Source organism: Lepeophtheirus salmonis, chromosome 14 (genome assembly GCF_016086655.4).
Source record: "Lepeophtheirus salmonis chromosome 14, UVic_Lsal_1.4, whole genome shotgun sequence".
Taxonomy (NCBI): Eukaryota; Metazoa; Arthropoda; class Copepoda; order Siphonostomatoida; family Caligidae; genus Lepeophtheirus; species Lepeophtheirus salmonis.
Window position 1 is genome coordinate 21,331,218 of NC_052144.2, and position 27,039 is coordinate 21,358,256.

General features: G+C 27.9%; 1 protein-coding gene across 2 annotated transcripts in view; it reads right to left on the bottom strand.

Annotated features, from left to right (window-relative positions):
• LOC121129792 (limbic system-associated membrane protein) overlaps positions 1-27,039 on the bottom strand; it is a 262,656-nt gene that overhangs the window by 202,813 nt on the left and 32,804 nt on the right. For both annotated transcript variants that reach the window (XM_040725515.2, XM_071893418.1), the window contains exon 2: positions 16,364-16,475. The gene's annotated coding sequence lies outside the window, so the exon portion shown is untranslated. The remainder of the gene's footprint in view (positions 1-16,363; positions 16,476-27,039) is intronic.

Sequence of the window (27,039 nt, forward strand, 5' to 3'; positions counted from 1 at the left end):
AAATGGGAGTATCAATATTATTTAGGTATAGTATTACTTTGGACGAGTGCAAGACTTATTTTAATTTTCTACATGAACCTGGTCTTTTATTTTGCAACGATGTTATTATTATTCTGTCATATCTGAGTATAAAGTGTATTTGCTCAATTATAATGGATACTCTTAGTATTCTTTGGTAATAATAAGGGTAAGTCCTAATTGGACAAATTAAGAGTACAATTTAAGATCAATATCTGAATAATTCTTGAATATATGTGCATGTATATGGGGGTTTTGCTTATTTTCTTGCTGTTACTGCTGATTGTAGCTTATATAATATAACGTCATAACAGCTAAGCGGCTCTTTCCCCAAACATTATTATAATGGTTCAAGTGATCATATTAGTTTTGTTCTTAACATGCCATTACGTCATATTCTTTACATTTCAATGTTTATTGATACAAACTGTCTGAAAAAAAGGAAAATCAATTGCAAGATTAATATAAATAATTATTTGAAAATATTTGGTTATAATGATAAATCATACATTTTCAACGAGTAAAGGAATTTACAAAAGTATCAATCATAATAATTTGATTGTGTGTAATTTATTATTGATTTGCTATAATCAATTATTTACTTCGAGAGTGTATCAATTGCATTTTAAAGTTTACTTTATTTCATGCTGTAGTTGACGTGGAAATATAAATAAAGCTTTACAAAGAAAAATAGGTATAATGAAAATGCAGATATTAAGTATATTAAGAAAAGAATATTTAATAACTGTCTCTAAATTAATTGTGGAATTTTCATAAAAATGTCAAAATCTAAATTCATTCCAATGACATTTCTATCCCTCAGTCTTCTAGGTGAAAAAATTTGTTTCCCTCTCACGGAAGATTTAAAAAACAAAAAAGGCAATCCCTTAAATGCAAAAATAGAGTGTCGTGATTTTATTGACATAATACAAAGAGACAGAAACTTCAATATCAGATTGAAGAATGCATGTATCTTATGATGAAGTAGCTTTAGTCATTTAGCTCTTGTTGTTAAAACTGAAGGTAATAATGTAGCTTAACATAAGCCTAATGAAGTAATGGAGCTTAGAATTTCCTCAATTTAGAAACAATTTATCTATCTCCAAAAACAACTGATCTCTTGATTAAACGTCTTAGTTAAGGGCTTACCTAAAAACCTTCCAACATTCCTTACTATAAACGGTATGATTTTTTACATGGAATTGGCAAATGTCATTAAGCAATGTTCAATTTCCTTTAATTTTGGACATGGAAAGCGAAAGGTTACAAATATTTACCAATATGGTTTTTTTAAAAGACTTATCAACAACACAGAGATAGTCTCAGTGAAAAACCCACATCCTCATGAAAAAATCAAAGCTGTTGAAGACTCTATAACTAAGGGGGGAGGGCGCTACAACAATGTGAAAAGGAAAAGAGAGCAAACTAACGAGGAAGAGAAAAAAGTTACACTCCAGGATAATGCTTAATTTCCTTGTATTAATCAGGACAAGACAAAAAAAATCCCATCAAAACTTAGAAAAAAAAGGTCAATGATGTAAAGGAAGTCAAAAAGAAGAAATGTGGTATATTAGACGAGGTTATTGAACTTCTAAGCAGTCCAAAGAAATAAACTAATTACCTCATTTGAAATAAATAAATTAAAAAACCCACAAAAAATTCGAAGAACGACCTCCCTATGGAGTCCAATGTCTTCAATATTGATACAATGGAGGAAAAAAACAAAAATTTCTATGTAGTCTGTGTAAAAAAAAGATCAATGAAGGAGCTACTATAAAGGACTTTTATTTTTTAAATTTTTGTAATAATAAAGTTAGAAACTCATAGATGAACCTGTATCGGCTGATAACGGATTGAGTTCCGGTGTGGTGGGGTTTATCCAGGAGCTAAACAAACAAGCTTTATATATCTTGAGGTGGCCTTACCCAATTTCCAAAATCAAAGTAACTGGTAAATTAAGTAAGTTTCGAGCTTGAAAAGTGGAGATAATGTCCATTTACAAATGTTTTATAAAAGTCGTCTCTTTAGAAAAGCTCTAAGATACCATATAGTATTAAATAAGAATCTTGTGAGTTTGTTTATTAAATATAATACCATTCTAGTCAAAATAGATCAACTAAATTCTCGAGTTTTTTTTATATATCCTTAATACTTATCTGCGTTAATAAGTTAAAAAACCAAAAAGGAATTACATTTTTCTTAATATTTTTTAATGTGTATTGTTTTATAAGAAAGTAATTAAAGACTTAACAATACGTGAAAGGGATATTGGACTGAGAGATAGTTTTCTTTTATATTTAATTAGGGGAACGGGAAATGGAAGGATTAGGAGATTACAGGCTCTTGAATCTACAGAAATATAAATCACGATGCGACCTTTATTGAAGAGGCAACATGATTTTTTTTAAATGGATTTTCTCTTATATTTATCATTAAATTTTAATAAAAACCAATCCAGTAATTAAGCTAAATTAAAAAAGATCTTGTTATTCAATATAATCGACTTTACATCAGTTGTGGCCTCGACTCTACCTTGGAAACGAGAGCAGATCTATGACAGATTATGCAATTCTTGCTAGATCCTGGACATCAGAAAGGGGTTTTCTATGGCAGGATAATCAATTGGTGCGGTGGTCAACTGTGCCTCACAAAAATAAGTCTATGGGGTTAAGGTCTAGTGAGTTAGGATGTAGCAGAGGGTTGTTGTCACATCCAGACTCTTCCAGTTACTTCCTGACTTTACAGACAGAGAACCTGTCCAGGCTTAAGAACTTTTTATTCTAAATATTGTTTCGTACGGTGGGGGTCGCAACAACGACACTCTGACTTTTCTACAATTGTAGAAAAATAACTAAGTTGATCGATCCCATTTTTTTTTTAAATGAAGGCAAACAATTATTAACTTGATTATGTATTAAATTTACAATTCCATGATTTTTGAAAAATTATTTATTGAACGTAAAAAGAATGTTCTATATTAATTTATTAAAAAAGTTAAAGAATAATAAGGTTGTATCTAGACACGACAAATTATTTTGTCATTTTTTAACTCAATCATTGTCTGTTTTACTGTTGCTAACGAGATTATGGCTTATCTATAGAAAATTGATCGACTTACAATTTCCAGAAGTATAATTTTGTTCACTTGCAACCTCGACTTTTCAACGGTACGAAAAAAATTGACAAAACTTATTGTTGCTATGTTAAGTCTTGGGTAAGTGAATTTTTAATATTAACCTTTAGAATTCTGAAAGAGTAGAGCCAGTCGCTTTAAATAACAAATAATAAACTTACAAAATATATTTTTGACCCTAAAATTTGGTCTGAAGCCTTTCTGATTGGGTTATTGCAACATCGTTTAACCACCATGAGGCTCTTTAAATTGAGTTCCATCTAGCCTAGAGGCTCTTGTGTCTCAGCAAATTTAAGTACTAAAGATTTTCAAAGATTTAGGGGTCTCCTCAAAGAACTAGATTTCACCAAGACTTCTAAATTAATAATTATTGCTGTTCCTTTCAAGTCGACCATGAAGCTTATATACGACCGGCTGGTTTTCCCTCCTTTTCGTCTTCTTATAATAGTCGATATAGTATTTCATATACAATTATGTAAATCTGGTACTTTTTTTAGCTAACCCGTTAATTTGTAATTGTTAGTATAAAGAACTAATTTTATTATCCTTATCAGTTGTCATTATCATATTATTCCTGAGTAGTGAAAATCCTTTCTTAAATAAATTCAATTATATTCAAAACCTGTTTGAACGTTCGTGTGTGCTCATAAAAGACCCTGAAGATTTGGTGCGGATTTTTAATTGTAAGTCCTTGTTGTACTCAGAGTTGAAATAGGAATCCTTTATCGAAGTAATTCTAGCAAAGTTCCTTGTTAATATCCTTATCTCCTTCTTTTCTTGTCACAGTTGATTGTAGCTGATCCAATGAAACGTCCTGAGCATTATTCTTTATCTCATCCAAAAATATTTTAGATATTGTCATGGTTATCACGTTGATTTTCATTTTTTTTACATACCCATTTGGGTGACAATATAATCAACTTTTTTGGAAAAGTAAATGGGTTAGGTTGAATAATAATTTATAATTTCATATATAAAACATTTAAAAAAAGATTGAACAGTTTTGAAAAATATTTAGAGGTAGCTTAATGGCCCTACAGATTGAAAATTTACATTTTCAACGAAAAAAAACTAAGTATTTTCTTAAATACTGTCCATATATTTCAAATTAAAGCTTTTTTTTGATAAAAAAATCAATTGATATACTAAATTTACAATAAAATATATTTTATAACTATTTCAACAAAATTTATATTTATATGTACAAAATAACGTCAATTGAAGTTGATTGAAATTTAGAGCATCACACTTTTTGTTTTTATTTTGCATATTGTAACCCAACTACTGGATTGATAGCTATAAAAATTTGTAATTACGTTAAAATCGTGTTAAATTTAACATAGAAAAAATTAAAAATTAATTAACATGGTTTTAGTGACATGTTTATGACCTTTTCACGGAAAATGACCATGTAATTCAATTTTAGCACATAAAAAAAAGAAATAAAAATCTAAATCATCCTATTTGAACATGGTATTTCCAAAAAAATATCTAATTTTCATATATTTCTTTGTTTATTATTATGATGTATCAAATAAATTATGAATGAGTTTTAAATCAGACAAACAGTACATACATATTTATTAAAATAAAGCAATATGTTTTTGAAACTATAAGTTCAAATACCGGTAACAATAATTGAACTTGTATTCTACTTGAAAAATAACTGGCAAATTTTTTTACCATATTCTTGAAGACACTATATAATGGAATTAGTTATTGAAACTGTTTTCCATGAGTGTATGTGTGCTACATGCTCACCATATGTTCCTTTGTTCAAAAGATTCAAACAAAATTGTTCATCAATCAACAAAACGAACTATAAGCCTGGAACTGCTGATAAAGAGGTGGCCAGTCTATTAGAAGGCATACAGGATAGTACTATTGAATTTACAAGAGATAATTTTAAAAACGATATTGAAGAAACGAAAATAGATTAAAACTATTAATTATTTTTCATGTTGTTGCCCCTGAGTGTACAGATACGTTCGTGTCGCCTGGTGCAATCCACTGTGTCTGTTGGCTTTCAAAAGTGATATATAGATTTCTTGAGATTTGGATATTCATACTATAATTCAAATTGACTCCAAGGGGAGTTACGTGATGTTTGTGTTTTCATAGTAAGAGGATGTATCAAAACTTAAGACAATGCATTTAAGGCCTCCAATTCTCATTTGAACGATCTAATGAAGTTGTAAATCGAATTCTTCAATTAATTGACATATTTACAATTCCATTTTTTGCAAATTTTCTAAAAATTTATGTTATTAGTCGGAAGAACTCGTTTGACTTATTTTCCTTGATGATAGAGTAATTTTAACTACAAAAAGAAAAATGATTAACTCTCTCGAAGTTAAGCTCAAGAGGACAAAAACTTAAGCAATGATTTTATACATAAAAATATTTTATTAATTGTCACAAAGAAATAAAAAAAATCATCAAGAAAAAAGAATAAAAATATATCCAAAGGATTTTTTTGTTGGTGCCATCTTCGACTAGCTTACTTAGATTTTCATTTCAGGTTTTATGTTTTCAAATTGAATTAAAATGGTCAATTTCTTTGAAAAGGTCATTAAAAGTTCACTAAGGCCATGGTTATTAAATTATTTTTCTCAGACCTTAATCTGATTTAAACGTAACTGAAAATTTTTATGTTTTTCAGTTAAACAGTAGGATTACAATATGCAAAAGAGATATAAAAGGGTCATGAGCTAAATTTCAATCAACTTAAATTGACGTTAAATTAACATATTAATATTTTTTTTTGTTTTTTCAATATTTAGAAAAAATATGTTATTGTAAATTTAGTAAGCTCCAAAAATGTAAATATAGGCTAATAACATTAAAAAGCAAGATGCTTTGAGAATATGCATCCCCGATTTTTTTTTTTTTTTTTTTTTTTTTGCGATAAACAATCATTAAATAGTTTTTTTCTTTATAACAGTTTTCATTTGATTTCAAAAAAAAAAAGTTCCAATAAGTAGAGTACCATTATAATCATAGATTAATAGTAGCTTAAAAAAATTTAATTTTCATCACTTATTAAGTTTGACGTGTTTAGCTTTAATAAAAAAAATTTAAAATTAAAATTATTTTAAAACAATAGTAATCCAAGATATTCATAATGGGCGAGCTAGGAAGCCATATTCCCTTGGCCTTTTGGTTTCAGGAAGTCTGGATTGCGTTTTGTGTGTTGCATCTGATGAGTACATCTTAATAAACATAGATTGCTAAGATATTCAGGTCTAAACTTGTTCACATGTAAAATCCCCACCCTGTATATTTCCTACAACACTTGTCTACTACTTTTAAGGAGGTCAAATGATTCTATACTCATTAATGTTCTTTTAGTTTAAAAAAATAGCAAAATAACTTCTGGGATTATGGAATATCAATTCATTTTGTCCAAAAAAAACATAATCTAGATAGTAAATATTGGATTTCGATTAAGATTCCAAATTGCATTTAGATAAAATTAGTCCAATAAAATATAAATGTGTTGTTTGTTGTACAATATATTTTTCATCCATTTTCCAATATTATTTTGTTATTCAACTACGTTTTCAATACTAAGGGAGACTAGAGACAGTGCAACTATTTTGGATTAATCCCTCAGAAATTGTTAGACTCAGACAAAATTTGATAAAACCCACTAACATATATTTGCCGTTTTTTTGAGCATGTTAAGAGGGAAAATATTTACAGGGTGAGAAAAAATGAAAATAAAAATTGAGTATTATTATGATTTTTTAATATAACCACTTTTGGTGTCAATCACGGTATCGTTTCAACCTCAGAAACGACCTCAGGTCTTGATGGCAGTCTCTTTTAGTAGATTTATGAAATCTTCCTTGATCCTGGACATTAGTTCAGATTTGCGTTGGAGGAGATTATCTTGGTGGCTTGATTAATTATACTGCACATAAAGAAGTCCATGGGGTTGAGGTTCAATGACTAGATAGGGGATTGAGTTTTAGATCAAAAAGTGGCTGGCATCAAAAACAGCAACTAATTTAATTAACACGTTTTCTAACTTTATTCACTATAAAATAATGGTTAAAATTGCAGTTTCTGTTTTTCAGGTGCAAAAAACGGATTTAAATTAAATATCTAATTCGTAGATAAATAAAGTTTGTAAAAATATTTCTTGAGATTTGTTTGCATATAAATATGATACAAATAATTTTTTTTAACTGAAATACCTGTTATCTTCTGAACAATTTTTCAATTTTTTTTATATTGTTTAAACGTCGATTTTCAATTTTTAAGAAGAAATAACACAAAACAATGAATTTTTGACATGATTTTTTTGTCTCAAACTGTTCATTAGTTATTTTCGATTTCCTGAACTGCTATTACATATTTTTTGTAATAATTGCAAAAATGAACAAATTATCGAGGGTTATTTTTCCACAAAATTATTCTCCACAACTTTTTATTTTTTACAAGCAAGACAAACATCTTAGTAGCTATTCTATATTTTTTTTACAGTTAGTGATTTTTTTTTTTTTGATATTATCTTCGTAAATTTCGATTTAATAATTTTTGGCTATTATAAAAAATATACCTCTTATTAAGACTTTTTTTTGCATTTATGCTGGTATGTTATTTTAAGTTTATAAGACAATTATTTTTAAATTCATTATAATACTCGCCCGTGCCGAAGGGATCAAAACAAAAAGAAAAAATAATATTTACCATTGTCGGTGTGATTTGTAAATATATAAAGTCTCAGTTTTAATACTTGTACTTTTTTAGAATCTGAACAAAATAGAACATAGAAAAATTCGTTGACGATTTGCTTGTCCATACGTTATGTAGATAGTGATGACAATTTTTTTTTTCTTTTGTGATAAAAAGTTGTCTTGAATGGATCTTTAATGTAACTTTAGCACCCATAACTATTTTATAAGATATTTTTACTGTTATTTATGCCTACTTTATTAATCTCCTAGTTGACTTAAAAAGAAAAAGGAACACTTGAATAAAATTGATATAATAAAAGAAGCCCGGTCTACCGAATTTTAATATAAAAAGTTGATATATATATTATTACATTATATCTACTCACCTTTATATACGTAATATGAATTATATAAATATACACATATATATATGGCATTTATGATCATAGTTTTTGATAACACTGTTTTATGGTTCTCATAATCTTAGTGGTGTTAAATATAAATTTAATCTCTGGGAGTTATTGTAAATTATTCTTTTATTCTCTAATCTAAGACATTATTATACCTTACACACACAGACATAAATCCTCAACTCTAAATTATGACAATATTATAATGAATATTTGGAGCGTTAAAGCCATGGTTGCACATTTTGAAAATCATTACATTTCTTTACGTACACGGTTGTTTGTTAACAACAAATTTATACATTTATTATTACCTTCTTGGCATTCTAGGCTCTATTTTTTCAAAATGTAATCTCTATAGTTGTGAAAAATATGATATTGGACGAGAATGATTATTTTTGTAGTTGCAACTTGATTAGCGTTTATTTATTTTCAAAAGCTGTTATCTTTATTCTTTAGTTCTTGAAGGAGAACTAAATCTAAAGTGTTCATCTCTTTTGAGATATATTTCAAGACCATCATATTTGTCATTTTGAATTACCATTCTTACTTTTGTCAACCTGTGGTAAATTTCGTTCCAACATTTTGATCTTCTCTATCCAAATCCAATTTTCTTCTTCCAATTCACCTTCAAAGACATTCTATAATTTTTCCGTTAACCCCATCCTCAATATCCTAGTAACTGCGCCTTGCTATGTTTCAATGATAAGTAATGAATATGTCTAAAGTTCTTAAAGCAACCCAATATCGTGATTCAATGTATTAATACATATTCACTTTTTATTTGTATTTTTATATCAATACTCGATATCACATTAGTAATCATTATTTTTTTAGGGTTGACGAGAGAAGATTTAGTATTAAATCATTAGAAGGGCATCAAAGTCAAAGAACAAGACTAACAATTTGAACTCGGTTTAAAATTAAAGATTAACAGTGGAAAAATTCCTATCTATGCATTTACTAAATATCTTTATGGTATTTGTGTTTAGTTTCTTAATTTTATACCTGCTCGTTGCTGATGTAATGAAAGTCACTAAGCTGTTACTACATTCAATTATGGGTTTTTCCCACACACATCGATATGTCATACTTTTTACAATTACAATAATACTCATAAGTATATCAATAGATATGTATGTAATATTTAATGTGTTGCCACTATGGGAAAAAACATTTATGGATTTCAAAATTAAGTTAAAACTATATTTAATCTAGATTATCAAATCTAAATATAAAATATATATATAAAAGTAGATTTTGACACTTCCTACTAATGGTACCTTTTTCATTTGCATAACAAATCCATTAAAAGGGTTTTTAATCTTTATATATTTTTCAAATCATATCATATTGATGAATTTATTACAATAAGGGTGTCTTCTTTTTAATAACTTGAAATGTAACCCTTTCAATATATACTTATGTGCAACTTAAATGTGTAGCCTTACAAAATGTTTGCGTGACATATACTATAATTTTTTACGTTTTATATTATAATAATCAGTAAATTAATTTATCTTGGGAGAAAAACACGTGATGTTGTTTTAATATTATCGGTATATTACACACTACAGTTTGTTGGTAAAATTAACAAATTTAGTTAAGTTTAATTTATATCAAAATTTATTTAAAAATGTTTATGGTAAATCATTTTTCCGTCTCTAAAAGAATGATAAAAATATTTCAATAAAATGTAGCCTTTTTGTCTATTTGTCTGTTCATCAGCGTATCACAGACAGTGTGCGACTTTTGATAACTACAAAAATTTCAAATACGTTTCTTTCTTAGATTAACAAAAAAATAAAAAAATTGCATGACTTTAACCTTGATGACTTTTTTTATGACCACTCTGATACTTTTTCCTTTTCTTGTTCGTCTGCATTCCTGGAAATGTATACAAATTTCTAGAATACATAATTTGCTTTATATTGGATAACTCTCATTAGATAAAAAAATTGTTCCTTTTAGCTTTAATCACGGATATAATGGATGGTATCAAGTACATATAATGAATAAAGGGATTTTCATATTGTCTCTTTAGTACTTAAAAAGGAATATTTACAAATAATTAATTAAGTCATTTGTATGTATCCAGACATCATTAAAAAATACACCTTCCTCTTATTAAATGAACCGAGAAATTCAATCAATTTATAAAATTGGCCCATGGAACATTATATAGTTAATATTCGAATAGATATAGTCTATTTGATGAGCCCTTGTTGTACTGAATTCTTGTTCGGTCCTATCATAAATATGGGTTCTTCGCTGTTTACATCTGATCAAGTTCGATTGGTTTTTTTTTTTATCTTGAATGCCAGTCAATGGAGGAGTGTCTATAAAATTTCCATCAAGGGAGATACCATAAAGAATATATAAATAAAGAGTAAATTATAGTTATAATGAATTTATACCCTATTTGGGAGCCAAACCTTCCTTAGACCCACGATTTGTAAACACTAAACTTACAAAGTATATCATTCACGTAAATAATTGATACTCTGATTTTCAATGATAAAAACAATCGGAGTCTATTTTCTTTTATTGTTGATATTACTAATTAGTAATTAGCGTCATCGGAGTTAGCCGGCTCATAAATAATGACGTCACATCAAATTGTCTATGTCGTCACTTATTTTCAATAATTTCTTGTAATACCCGGTTTTAATCTGTATCAATATTCTCAATTAATATCAATAACTTTATCTATTCATATGTATCGTCATATATTATGATATACATACTTTTGACAAACTTATATCTTCTATGATAAAGATACATAAATGCTTTCCATTTGATTAAATCCCCTTAGAAGTAGAAAAGTTCAAATGTAAGATTATGTATATGGGGGAGGGCTGTAATATTTGAATAGATATATGATATATAGAAATGTGTATAGGAACAAGATAAATATATTTGTTTATACACTAATTTGCCACTTTTAATAGAAACTGTTTTAATTGATATTGAGTTGACAAAAGAAATACCTAATGGAAAAATCAAAAAAATCCATCTGATGGAATGTCAAGGCGTTAAGTAGAACTTCATTTGTTTTAGTGATGTAGCTGCTCTATTTAATTTCCCCTTCTTCTTTTAAGTATTTAGGCATAATTTTTAAAACAAAAATAATAAAATAAATAGTTTATTTATGATTAAGTAAAACTAAAGTATGAGGACTGGCCAAAAATATATAAAGTGTATTTAGTTGTCGGCCGTGAATTAATAATTATTTTCTCCTAATCAGTATAATGATTGTTAATTGATTGAATTATAATTAGCTACTTTTGAACTGTGATTATTTCTAGACAATTATTGAATAGTACTTCCATTGTTTGGCAGAATTGGCTAAATACTAACTGATTTGGGGGCATTTTTCGGATCCTTTTCCAAAGAAAGGTTAGATGATAAATAAAAGAACCTGTGAAATGCAATAAATTCTGAAATGTCTTTGTCTAAATTTCAAAGTAGATGTAATATATAAGAAAGAGAATACAGGCAAACTATACAAATGACAAGTCATACAAAATGGATGTACCAATACTATATTTAATTTTTCGAGTTAGAGTGATTGTAATTCGTAAATTTCCGATACTTCACGCGACAGCTTACTTTTTAAACTTTCAAATGAGCTATTGCGATTGCCTCTATCATTTCTGTAAACAAAAAAAAAAGAAATCCGATTGCTGCTTTGATCTGCGCCAGCCATATCACAATTAAAATTGTCAAGATTGTTGGGATCGAGAGGTACACAGTCTACAGGGTCAGAGCTTATGAAAGAAAGGAAAATCCTTAAAATCGAGCCCAGTAGTGGAAGGTCGTCCAAATTGAACTGCCGGCTGGTTTAAGACTGGATACAAACTGACGGCGGCCGACTCCTTAGATATCTTGAAGACCAAGGTACTCCCTTAGGTCCTCAAGATCAACAAGAAGTCGGGCAAGGCGTCCTACACCTTCTAGTAGGATGGGCATCTACCCACACAGCCAATAATGTGCAAGCTTGGATGGAAGAAAACATGGAGTTTTGACCCAATAACTTCTGGCCTCCCCAGAGCCCTGATCTGAATCCTTTGGATTACTGTATCTGGTGATCACACCACAGCAATTTCACCAACCTGAAGTCCTCCGTGAAAAAGGAATGGAAGCTCATGAGAAGAGACTACATTGCCAGAGTGTGCTCTACCTTCTGTGGCCGCTTGAAGGCCTTCATTGAGAGTAATGAAGTTCAAATTCATAAATAATATATGTCATTGTATGCTTAATAAATTGTTTTAAGTAATCTATCGCGTCTGACTTGAGACTCAGGAAAAGAAAAAGTTTGCTCACGTTGAGTAGTTATACATCCATTTCGTACGACCCAGTACTTAAAAAAAGAAAACAAATAATTTTAAGTGAGTAAAGAAAATTGTTTTTGTTAGAATGTTTCATCTAAATATTTAAAATTAATTTTTTTGTTCTACTTTTGATAAATGAATTTGTTTTATTAATCAATGATCATTTTCAAATGTTATTTAAATAATTGCCTGAATAAATTTTCAGAAAAGTCTTTTTTTGCAAATTTTTTACTGTTTTACTTTTCCATTCCAATGAATATTTATGTGATTGTATATTATGTAAATGTGAATTTAAAAGAGAAATATAAAGACATGTGAGAAAATAATCAAAATTCTAGTTTTTATAACAAAAAATATTTTATTTAAATCCTTTAAGCCAATAATAATATGGAGAAAACATAAAAATATAAGATTATCTTTATCAATGACTTGATATAAAGACTCATTTTAAAAATTGAAATCGTGTTCTTTTCTTACATTATCGTGACTAATAATTTGCAGCAAACATTTTTGCCTCTTACCGATTTTGCCAAATGACATATTAGCTGCAACGTTTATAAGCATGAAGGAACTCTTATAATATTACATAATTCATCCTGTATTCAGGTTGTACAAGTGATATACTGAGGCAAGTTTAATTACCTTGTTGCCGTTTTCATGAGCATTAAAAAATCTTTTTAAAATTTCAAAATACATCTAGGCCCACGGGTAGTGTAGAATAACTGCTGAACCCCAGTAGGTTAAGTTCTTCTGTCACCGTTTCTTTGAGCATCAAGCACCCCTTCAAATTTCCTATAGTACATCCAAACCACAGACTGTACAGGTAATTTTATGAACAGAATGCATGTTAAATTCCTCTGCTTCCTTTCTTGACCATAGAAAATCCCTTTTAATACTCCATAACACACACCGGTCAGTCCCTTGATACTCAGGGAACCAGCGGCCAAGAACTTCATTTGCATAACCTGTTGACTGGGGTGAATTATAGAATATTATATGGGATCTTTTATTATTAAAAACACAGCGGTGGTAGAGTTTAAACTGTCTCTTTATCACTCAATAGTTTTATTGACTGATATCATAGAGTAAAACATAATTACGCACGTTAATATTGTGTTACAATGAAATTTCTAACAATCATATTCCACTAACAACAATTTTACTACGTATCGAGAATACTTAACAATTTTGTCCATAACTTTTAAACCATAATCATTTTACAAACTACCGTTAAGAACAATGATTAGGAGAAAAAAAGCGTAAGCATCGACAGTTCAAAACAAAATATAATTTATATTTTTAGGTTTGTGAGATAACGCCATTTTATATCTCAGTTATAGATCAGAAGTAGAAGCAAAAATGAAAATGGTGCGGGGAAATACTAAAAGAATAGCGTTTATTAGAAAAAATAAATAGGAGTCACAGATCTGAGATCATGAACATAGATGAATAAAATATTATAAATTTCGTAGTTACTACCTGGATATATGTTTTTATTTTTATTTTCTAAAGTTATTCTCATAGGTCCTTCATTTTTAAGGAGAAAACATTGATGATGCATAAAATATAAAGTATAACCACAAATTTTTGAGCTCATCAATAACAAAGGGCAATGTTAGGGTGTTATAAGTGTAAATGCAGGTTGCCACATCTAAAGGGGCTATAACGGTGTGAGTTATCATGTACATCAATCAAGAATGTGTTTTCTTATCCCTAATTTTGAGTCGTCTAAAATTTTCTATATGCGGTATGATCTTCTCTTGCACTATTCATTGTTTTCATGTCTTTTGACTAAGATTCATCCAATGTAATTTAATAGAAGTCAACGTTTCGGAAAAGGTTATGTATTTTTTTAGATTTAATTATAAATATAAAATATTAATTCAAACCATATTTCATAGCATCGGAATCATAATTATACTCTAAAGATTTACATAAGTTATTTTAAAACAAAAATACATAATATTTATCATTTACAATGGGTATTTATATCCTATATATTTTTATCGAGGTTACGTGAATCTTAAAAATAATTCATATACAAAGTTTTTGTTTACTTTTTATTTAAACAATATTGTCTCGTCTTTCCATTTTAGTATCTTTGACCACATCTATCGTGCCTGTAAACGTCTAAGTGTATGTATATAATAATATATAGTAAATGATGAAAGGAAGTTTTTGTGGGAGCAACTCTTCTCTCGATATCATTTATATATATACTAAGAAGTTTACACGCATGATAGATGTAGTAAATTACCTTTTTGCCTTTTCGGAGTAAAACTGAGAATCGATATGGAAGTAATTCCTGAATATATCATTTCTAGATCCACATTAGGATTTTTGTTTATTTTCTTTGCCTCATAGATCTGGTTCCAGATTATTTAATCAGACGTCATAACAGCTCAGCTGATCTCCTCTAAAATATTCTACAAATTTTCAAATTAAATACGTTAATTTTCAATTCCTTTTTTACCATACTGCTAGATAATAAGTTTTTCATTTATTATTACCATAAGTCTATTTCAAATAAACCCTTCTATAAAATTACTCACAAGATTGAAAAACAATTTTACATAATGTTCCAACATTTGTATAACTTTATCCTTAAAATACGAGGGTAAAAATAAGCATTTGACCTCATGCCGAATTTGTAAATTTTCCACTAATCAAGGAAAGAACAGTCCATAATTTTAATGTAAAGTTTATTCTAACAGTTATTTTAAGATTATACGAACACAAAAAAGTGTTTGGAGGAAGAAAAATGCTGAGTAGAACGCCAAGAACGCCGTTCCTGCTGTCGAGTATGGAGGTAGAAACATTTTTTGGGGTTGTTTCTCTGCTTTACGGAAAGGGCACCTTCACCCCCATCGAATTGAGGATGATCGTGTATCCTGGAAATCTTGGGCGAATATCTCCTTCCCTTAGGCCAGGCTGTAAAAATGAGTCTTCAAATATAACCATGGAACAAAACTTAAAAAATTGTAACAAAAGAGTGTCTAAAAAGACTAAATTAAGGCTGTAAAGTGGCTTAGGTGGTTTCTTGATCACAATGCCATGAAAAATCCAGTGGGAAACGTAAAAAATCGGCAAGATATTAAATTTTATTATTCCACTGTAAAGATGTGAAACACAAATATTTCCCGTTAAATATCCTTGTCTTTTACATTTACTTTTTTTTTCTACTATACCAAGGATATTTGTTTATACATTCAGTCCCATATTTAATTAATTAATTTTGGAATTTTTTTTTTCATTTTTACCTTTTCAAATTTGTGAATATTTACGTAGAAATTAATTTTATAAGGGAATGAAAGGAAATTATTTTGAAGATCATCTTTAACAATACTACATATGCACCATTTATGAATTGTCAATAAATATTTAAAGTTAATCACTCTTCAGACAAAAAAAAATCCAAAAAGTTTTATTTATGCAAATTCCTTTCTTTTAATCTTCATTAAAATACTTTATAAAATAATGAAACATCCAATATAATCTCATTATAATACTATAATTTGTATGGTAATAACCTGGATTGAATGAAATATATATCTACCTTTTTGTACATATATTTCATATGATATGGAAGAAATCGATTTGTAGTAAAATATAGGCGAATTTAAATATAAATGAATATCTACATAGAATTTAAGATATCGTAAAACTACTTTTCAATATAAATATAAATAAAATATTAAATCATAGGTGAATGTAATTAATATTTATTTGAATAAAATTGCGGAAGAAATAGTTATACAGCAATTTAATAAATTCTTATATACTTACTTAATATATGATATAGTTGACAAATAACGCTTTGTGTTGCACAAACATTCACTTAATTTTCACTCAGAGAGTAAAATACAAAGTACACCTACGGATTGGTGATCCCTTGTTCCTGGAAAAAAATGGAATTATTAATTTGACAAAATATATAAAAATTGTTTATACTAATGTACCAATCAGTGCTGGCTTGACATGATTTTAAGGAGGCATATATAATTATTAATAATCTTTAGTTAAATTTAGAACAAGTAGGAGTACCCGGGATTTCTTGGTGTTATTAGTTGTCGACGGTCACACAAATTTTTATTTGATTAAAAAATCTTTGGTTGTATTAATCAACAACAAATTTGTTACCCTCCGTTTTTCATGAGCTGCACCACACATATGTTAATCAATACTTAGATGTTCTCTCCTCGGTATGAAATAATTATAATATTGACATCTTGAGATTTTTTTTATATGACATGATAAGTCAGGGTATACTTGAGTCTCTAGAGCTGTCCCTGGATGAGTTTTAGCTACAAACACTACATGCTAAACTTTATTTACCCTTGAAGTCATCTTCATTATTTTTATTCCCTTTGAATTTCTTTCAAAATATGAGCTTAAGCTGCACAAATTCATCGTGAATAAAACTTTTCAACTCATATTTTGTAGTAAAGAATTGTACAAAATATGAGCTGATCTAAACCCCTGCGAAATGTCATTCATTTTTTAAGTACCGGTCTTTTACAACTCTAAACAGATTTAAACATTTTTGTTTCTTTTTTTAGTATGAAGAGAACACTTTGATTCTTATATCTAAATTGAATGTTTGTAAATATGAAACCTACTATGGGTATCAAAGAATGAACAAATCGAATAATGTGACCTATTTATTCTCTGGTAATACAGAACACGTAAAAAAATTAGCAATAGGACATTAAACATAATCAGAGACTTTGGGAAAAATTAAGTACGAACTAAATCTTCAAAAAACTAAGATACTGACAAATTTAAAATATTTACAATATGTTCCGCAGATTAATATTCTTGGTACTTTAGTGTCAGTTAGTGAAAATTACATCTCTAAAAATGAAAATAAAATAAAAATAAGAGCCTCAAGATACTCGTACATAATAAGTACTAAGATACTCGTGTGGATTACCTTTATTTTGCCTAAGATCAAACATCTGCTTAGGTCAACTCCTAATAATGAATAACTTGTAAAAAAATGAAAGGAAAATTTAATACCTTTTATTTTCCGAAGGGTAAAAATAAAACAATTAATATGTCTGAAGAAATATGGTGGTCTTTGATTATTTTGAATGGGATTTTTTTTTATATTATGTTATTTTCATGTCTCAAAAGAACTTTCGATGATGAATCTAACTTGTTAGAAATTTTTCTGCAAGGACACGCTGTTGTTGACAGTGTTTTAATAGAAGAAATTCAGAACTAAGGCCTGTCAAATTATTGGGAGCCATTGAGAGAATAATCAACTTTTGTAGGATAACTTCCAAAAGAGATTGGGGGATGATGTGGTCTAAGATAATTAAAACAATGGGGTGGTAGGATACTTTTATTAAAAATCCTCCACTCGACATTATGTCCGAGATGTCAATAACAAAAGAAATTTGATTTTGTAGGTTATATTTTTAATGAAAACCTTAATTCAACTTATATCCAAGAATTGAAAATAAAAATGGTTTTTAAAAACATAAAAGGAGATGGAAGGATATTAGACAAAAATATTTTTTTGTCTCATAAGTGGACTTGAAAATAAAAAAATCGGAGAATAGAGGTCCTTTATTCTACAATATATGAGATCAACAAACACGAACGTAGAGTGGACTGAACTTTTCAATGCGTTAGTTCATTTATAGAACCATAACAAATCAAGAGGATATTAAGTTTTTCATAATAAAAATAGTATATATACTATATAAATGAAGAAGTACGAGAACTCCCCCACCCGGTGATATTTTAGATTTTGTAAATAAGATTTGGGGTTTGTATTAAATATATAGTTCCCTTCAAAATGAGGGTTGCCATGATACTGTTGCGCTTAGTTAGAAAATGTTATCATCTTCCAACTTATAAAGACTATTTTAGACGGCCAAGCATTAAAAGGAAAAATTATGGATGTATCAAAGTTTTAAGAATTTTTTGTAAATGCTTATTATGATGAATATCAAAAACCACAAACCATTTTTTCTGGCATTGTTCTATTTTAAATGGTGCATATATATGCAAGTTAAATTTTACCTACAGAATATGTTCGGATGCAAACTAAATAAGCATAATTTTTAACGTATTTTAATGGTACGATCAATAGGAGGATCAATACTATTTAAGCAAAGCCCAGCATTTTTCATATATGTTGAGAATACCGGTGAAAGTTGTCACTAATAGATTTGTAACTATTTCAATACATTATATTCGTGTTTTATTATGTATTTAGTGATATTTTATTTGAAATTATTTTATGAACTATTTGCGTAACGTATTATTTATTATGTCATAACTTTGGAGCTTTTGTTTTGTTTTTTATATGCTTATCGACTGGTGTCATTTTAAAACAGTTATAGTAGTATAGTGTTATGATGTATTTTTAAAATAAATAAATGACACAAATATAGGCCATTGAAGAAAAAAAAAAATATCATAAAGCGTAAAAAGAAAGTTATATTTGTTATAATTTAGAAAAGTTAAAGTGGAATAAATTTGTACTTTGCTGCAGTACAACAAAAAACAAATTAACTAATTTTATACGATTATATTTTATACCTCTCAATTCGTAATCTTTAGTACTAGTTTAATGAAAAAATATATTATATTTGGTTAACTATAGAGGTCAAGCCATACAGGCTCCTCTGTCATAAAGGCAAAACTTTTTGAAAATTACAAAACTTGTAAAATTTCAAAAAAATATTATCAAATTTGAGACATATATATTTGTAAGTATTCGAGGCTAACATAAAACACTATATAACACTTATTTACATTCTCGGGCATTATAGTCGCCTTTTGTCTTAATGACCTGTACCAGCCTGGCGCGGAACTTTGCGCAGCTCAGCTCAGCTCAAAACTTGGCTCTAAGTTTGCTCAAAAGTGATGATGGTTGCCTTCAGTTAGTCCTATTTGTACATCCCCTTGAGTTGCCCAAAAATACCAAAGTCCAGGAGGAAACTGTTTGGTCTATGAGGGGGCCAAAAGTCTTTTTTTTCCAACTTGTAGGGCAGGTTTTTGCACCGGACCACACGTTTTGCTCAATCCAAAGGCTTGAAATCCGGACAAGGAGTTATCTTGTAGGAATTAAGGCTTATGTCTTGCTTCACCAAGCCGTGCATTGTTGTTTGGCTCCTGTCAAAATCATCAGCAAGGCCATTGTCTTTTACCTTCCTCTTCTACCTTCAATTCCTTCGACCATTTCTTTTGGCCATGATCTAGACCTTTCGAACGCTTTTGATGTTCCTCTTACGGTCACTCAGTACATAATAGAGCTGTTAAAGTTCAGCACTTTAGATATATCAGATATTGATTTTCAACGTGGGGATATCTCCGAAATTGCAACTCAGCTTCTTTCCATGTTTTTGGTTATGATGTTCATACTTAACGATTAATTTTGCTTATTTTTGTTTACAGTTTCTTTAGGAAATGAATTACACTGACTTGTTATCGAAATATTACAACTAGGACATAGGGCGCGCCATTTAAAAAAGTGTTGCATTTTTGACAGAGAGGTTTGTATTATGCAATGCCCATTAAAATTTTCAATTCCCCTTTAATGTTCCTTTTTCATATTGATTGTGGACGGAGTTAGATAATAGGAGAGCATTCAAAATCAATCTTCGAAACCTCGATAATTAATTCCTAAATTTGGTAATAACATAAAAACATAGGAAATAGTATCCCCAAAAAAAAAATTGATAGTTGAAATATGTGAATTTTAGAATTGACATAGCAAAAATATTATACATACTACGTTTATCAAAATATAACACTAAGTATTTTAGAATCAAAATCAGAATCCGAAAGTATCAGTTCCTTACTTACTACACCATCGAATATTCAATATGATAAAGGGATATTTTTATCTTTTGTGTGCCCCTCTCCCACACATAGAATAATAACAGAGGATTAAATATTTTATTATTGTAATAAGCAAACAATATTTTTAACAAAATTGAAACAAAAGATTAAAAAGGTATGAACAAAAAAATTGGTTATTTGTTAAGTTCATTTTGTTTATTTTAATTTCAATTTCATGCTACATGACTTTGATTATCCTCACGTACTCACGTTTACAACATGTAAATTTTAAAAAAAAATCTCTCAGAATTTATTTTCTTTCATGTTGAAGAAAAGAAAATACAATAATATATCAAATTGTAAAACCATTGGTATTATATTATGCTTTATGTAGTCTAACAAAATTATTTTTATTTTTATTTCTAATGTTTTCGTTTGAGAATTATGTCTTTAATTGATATAACATATAACAAATAACTTTTTAATAAAGACAAATGATTAAAAAAATAAACAAATTGTTAATGATCATTGTCTATTTGACGTCAAATTAAGCCAATTATTTTTATTGATTATAAAAAGAGGAGGGGAAGAAGAACAAGGTCACACATAATTTACTTTACGCTTGGGGAAAGTAGAGACAGTTTTTTGTATGGATACATAATATCAAAAAAAGAGAATTGTCACTCAGTAGAGGGCAAACCTTCCCCTAAAATATTTTATATAAAAATAATATTAATTTAAATTATTTATCTCAATTTAATCATAAGGTATGGTCAATTATGAATATTTAATATATTTTGTGACCTTAATTTTTAACCTTAACCTATTAAAATTTAATTTTAGTGACATACCTCAAAAAGTTAGTCAAAAGACATATTCAAACAGTAATATCTTACAGAATACAATTTACTCCATTTGACATTTATGGGCGACTTTGCGTTTTTAACGTTTTGTGTGACCTTGACCTTTGACCTCTCAAAATTTAATGGGCTATTTCTGTAAAATTAAATAACCTTCTTACAAAGTTTCACCAAAATCAATTTTTAACTTTTTAGGTAAGCTTACTATAAATAATCATTATGAGTGAGCTCGACTTTTGACTTTGATTTTTCATAATTTAATGGTCACTTACTGTTAACATAAATATCCTTCTACAAAGAATCACAAAAATTGATATGTAATTTTTCTGAAATCCTCTTGAAAGAGCAAAAGAATACCATTTTGTGTTATTTCTCAAAATTTAACGGTTTCTTAAATGTATTACCTTCTTACAAAGTTTCACAAAAATTGATTGTACAACGCACTCGGGAGAAATTAATGTATGTATATGAACTTCAAAGACCATTTTAAATGGAGAAAATATTACACAATAATGATTACTTATTCTGTATTAATGCAATTCTATCTGACTTATTAAAGGAACAACAAAAATAGAAAAAAAAAAAAAACTTTCTAACTTTTTCTTAATCCTGTTTAAAAACAAATAAGAAAACTTAGGCGAAAACATAATCTAATCGTTTCTAATCTAATATTTCACCAAATATTAAAATTTCTATTCCTGACATTATTTGAAATCGAAGCTCTATTCACAACAAATTTTATAATTATAATATTTTAAATCTGCTTCAAGATGCTCTAACTAGCCTGAGGAAACTAGGTCCAAAACTAACTAATGACTTCTAACACTAATATCTTACAGTATACAATTTACTCCATTTAACACTTAAATTAACCTCAAATAATTATATGTTAATAAAAGAGGACTTAAATTAAGCTTTTCCAGAAGAAAATCAATAAATTTAAATCGAATATTTTTGAAATACAAATTTTGTACTAAGTATACATTTAATCAGGTGTTGAAACAAAACTTCCTCGCACATATAAGTAATATTTTTTTATTTTTTCAATTTCTTATAATGCTTGTGACTTAATTTTTCATTAAATATGCATAAAAATATAAGAGTAAGTGTTTTCATGTATAGAAAAAGTATTTTAATATCGTAAAATGCATTTTTGAATGTAATTCTTTACTTTTATTCCAATTTAATCACATGTTATATCAAAAACTTACCTTTGGTAGAAATAATCAATTTAATTTCAAGTCAAAAACAATTAAATAAAATCCTATTGTTACAAATGTTTATCTAATATTTATTTAGTGAGAATGTGTCTCTGGTATGAGATATGTTTTAGTCTTTTTCAAGAATGAAAATTTCGAAATAAAAACTATAAATTCACAAAATTGATTTGAAAATTTGAATTAAAAAAATAACAAAATAATATTTATTTGTAATGTACCCAAAAATTCTCTTTAGCTATAATTTAATTAACTAAGTATAGAAAATGGCAAATCAATAAGTGTTAAACATTATTTTTTCTGTTTATAAACCTATTATTTTAAAAAAATTGTAAACTTTGATTTGAAGTCTGAATAAGTATTATCCTCCAAAGTTTTTATACATTGTTATAAATTATTTAAGTTAATTTTTTTTAGCTCACTGGAATTTTCACATTTTTACTTTTCAGATCTATATCATTTCTAGTTCAAAATGAGAAGAATCAAGTTCAAACGTATTACTCTAATTTATAATGGGAATAATCCATTTCAAAATGGAATTTTCCAACTCGAAATGGGAAATGCCCATTTCAAAATGGAAATAGACCAACTCAAAATGAGACCAGTCAAGTTCAAAATGAGAATATTCAAACTTATATTAATGTTAGTCAAAAAATAGTTGTATATAATCAAATATGTATGTATAATATTAAAAGTAATATATTCATATATATTAGAGTTTAAAGTCAAATTCATGGTCATATAGTTAAGACTTAAAATTATTTTTGAATTTATTATAAAATATTATATATATATATATATTAGAATTAGAATATACAAAATGATTATAATATTTATATAAGTATATACATAATGATAATAAATGGTATTGTTTATTTTTTTTAAATAATAATATTCTCAAAAGTATAACAATCATTGTGGACTTTACCTTCTATACTAGTGATACATCTTGTACATGTTTCTGAACTGCTTTCTAGGATTATACTTTGGACAAGCTTATGCCCTTGAATGGTTAGATTTGGGGTTTGGAGTAACTATATTTGCTGGCTTCTTTGCAAGTTCTTTTTTCATGTAACTTTTTATAATTAACCACATATTTTCAATTGGACTGAGCATAGGGAGCCATCTAATTATTGTACAGGAAGTGAATTTCCCAATTAAACTATCTTCCACTGTCAAATGACAAGGGACATTATCGATTACAAGTGTAACAGGTTTACTATGTTTTTTCATATCGATCCTTAGACACCTTCTCATCAATTGAAGAGCACATTCTTTGTTAACCAAGCCTCTCTTAATTTCCTGGTGTATCCACCCTAATTGTTGATTCCTCCAATTATATGTACATTTTTTCGTTTGGATCCTTGCACAACTGTGGTGCACCTTGTATCTTTTCTTGATCTACTTTCTTTCCGATAAATATGTATATTATAATTACTTTCATCCCTATGAAAAATTTGAATATTTTTTCCTTAGCATTGTAAAAGTGTTTCTACAAATCTTTTCCTTTTATTATTATTATCTAAGATATTCCCTGTTTCTGAATCATATCTTACTGCTTTAAAAGTATGCATAATTGAATCCGGATGATTCGGTATTGTTCACTTCCATTAACGAATTTCAATTTTATTCCTTACGACAGACACAATTTCTCTAAGAGTAATTCAAGGGGTTTCCTCAAAGAGGCACACCATGTAGTTCAACTGATCCTGATTGACGTTGAGGTAACGTTTTTTTCCTTTAGTATACTTTTTGTCTCCTTCTTTGATACATCTATAGGCAATTGAAATGGGGATTTTGAGTGCTGTGGGCTTAATCACCGTTGGATTCAAAAGCCGCCAAGAGTAGCGTTTTTTTTTAAATTTTCTTTGGGTGAAAGCAATGCTTCCATTCTCAATATATTAATCCTTCAAGTTACTGTGATGTATTTAAGAAACGAAAATCAACCTTTTTAACAGTAACTTCAAAATTTCATGTATTAAGCAAGTTTGTATTATGTATATAATAGTTCGAGGGAATAAACCTGACAAAATAATCTCAACAAGTTTGTACAATACAATACTCATCTCTTTCTAATATACAGATTCATACATACATATATAACGTTTACTTAAACATACAAAATTTAAGCCCTCCATCATGAAATATCTCTGATATTGTCAATTTCGTAGACTCCCCTCCATCTCTGGAGGTCATATAATTAACCCCTAATTACATATTGTGTAAAAGTTGCGATCTTTTAGAAGTTATAAATTGTACAAGTAGATTGTAATTATTACTACCATAAAATGAGATGCAACATTTTAAATATTAAATTTATGATAGATTTTTGGATTAGATGGTTATATACTTAAAGAGGAGTATTATTTATATAGATTAAACTTGACTATTCTCGTTTTGAATTTTAATGTTTTCATTTTGAAATGGATTGTTCACATTTTGAGTTTGACAACTCCATTTTGAATTGGACTATTCTATTTTTAATTAGAATATTCGAATCTGAATTGGACTATTCTCATTTTGAATTGGACTATTCAATTTCGAGTTTTACTATTCTCATTAGAATTGGACAATCCTTTTTGAATTTGACTATTCTCATTTTAAATTGAAAATGGTATATTATCCACATATGTGGAAACTAGTGTAAGGTGTATAAATGAGAATGTTAAATCTGGATAACATTTATTGGGGGTACTTTTGGAGTAGTGCTCATATTTAAACTCCTTTCTATATATAAAAAGTAGAAAAACTAATTGTTATAATTTCTGAAAATGGCGTCAATATGTATATTAACACGTTTTAAAGATGGTAAACTACAGTGAATTGCTATATTATGTGTTTTGATTAGAAAACACTTCAAAGTTTTTTCCTCATTAAAAATGAATGTACATAATTGTGTATGAATTACACTTCCAAATAAAAACTCATTGATTATGATAAGCTGAATTTAGAAAATTTGTACTCATTAACTTCAAATCTGGTCTTAGTTTTTTTCTGTTCGGCTTAAATTTTGATCATTGCAAAAGTCATATAGTTTTTGGGTTTCCACTATTTTTAAGGTTCAACACTTTTAAAGGGCTTAGTATTAAAAATAGAAATATAATTGTTGAATATATTTCAATACATATTTTTTAATGTTTAAAAAACCACTTTTTATATGTATTTATCATATCTAAAATTTGAGTTATCTTTGTTTCAATAATAAAGTTGATGTTTTTTTTTTCAGGAGATCACAGATTCAAAACAATCTTTGTGACAGGATAAACTATCACATTTGATAGTTGAAATTCTAAATTTTCAATAAAACAAAGTTTTCTCTATAAAAAAATCTATATCATTAATAGTTTGAAATAAGGCCAAATATAGCCAAAAAGATATATAAGGCAGAATAACTAAAAAAGGGATCAAACTTTTTCCATGCTTAACCTATTTCAATTTTTGGACATTTTTTTTGTCAAACAGTGTTAAAAAGAATACTCTTGAATTTTGTTGTCAATAGTATTTGCTTTTATAATTAAATAATTTTTTGTGTAGAGAAAACTACTGTCCACACATTTGAACATCTCCTTTCCCATTAAATTTATATTTGTCAAGTTTAGTGGGAAAAAAAATATTACACCTTCTTATTCTTTAGGTTAAACGTAAATAAATATAATCAAATATTTATAGGAAGTTTATGGCCTTGTTGTATAATCTCTACTTAAGTTTGAGTCGTTATAAATGCAGGAATGTCATGAGTTCTTACTTTTAAGTAAAATGGAATTTATCTATCTTAAAAAATACGATCTTTACTCTATGTTTGTAAGCTTGAGCTCTACCAAATAAGAAATTATATCTAAAATTATTTCACAAAATAAATGTATATCAAAGTATCAAGTTATACAAAAGAATCAACAACTGGCTACAAAATATCTCGTAATTTTTTGTATGTAGTGATGTAACTCTAAGTCAATTGTAAAAAAAAAAAAAATTAATTCAGGGTACGGCAACATACAGAATTAAAAAAAAGTTTAATTAATTAGAAATTTTTTATTTTTTTATCATAATTTAGAAGGCTATATCAGTTATATACTTAATTTTAGTATATTTTTTGTCATTTTTTGTTTCTTTTAAATAACTTTTCATTGTGAGGTATTAAAATGAATATATAGGTATATATATATATTTAATTCTAATTGACTAAATATTCAGTTTAGCTTTATTGAGTTATTTGCATTCTATTTTTTGCAAATTTCAAATTATAAAAACAAGTTGAAAAAACTCGGTTTTTGTATATGAGAAATTAAAGCAATTGACATATTTTCGCAGCAATAAAAACTTTTTTATCGACAGCAAAAGCTTGTGTCTTACTATATTTATGAATTGCAACTGAAAGCTTTAGAGTCTCGAGTCTAAAATGGAAAAATGCATAGTCGGCTACGACTCATGCATCTGATTTCCACGCATATAAAAATAAGTCTAATTACAACACCCTGTATGACAGTTTAATTATCGCCGACAAAATTAAATATTAGAAATTAGAAAATATTTTATTTAGTAGAGATTTCGCAATGTTATATTTGTATAATCGTTTACAAATATGGAC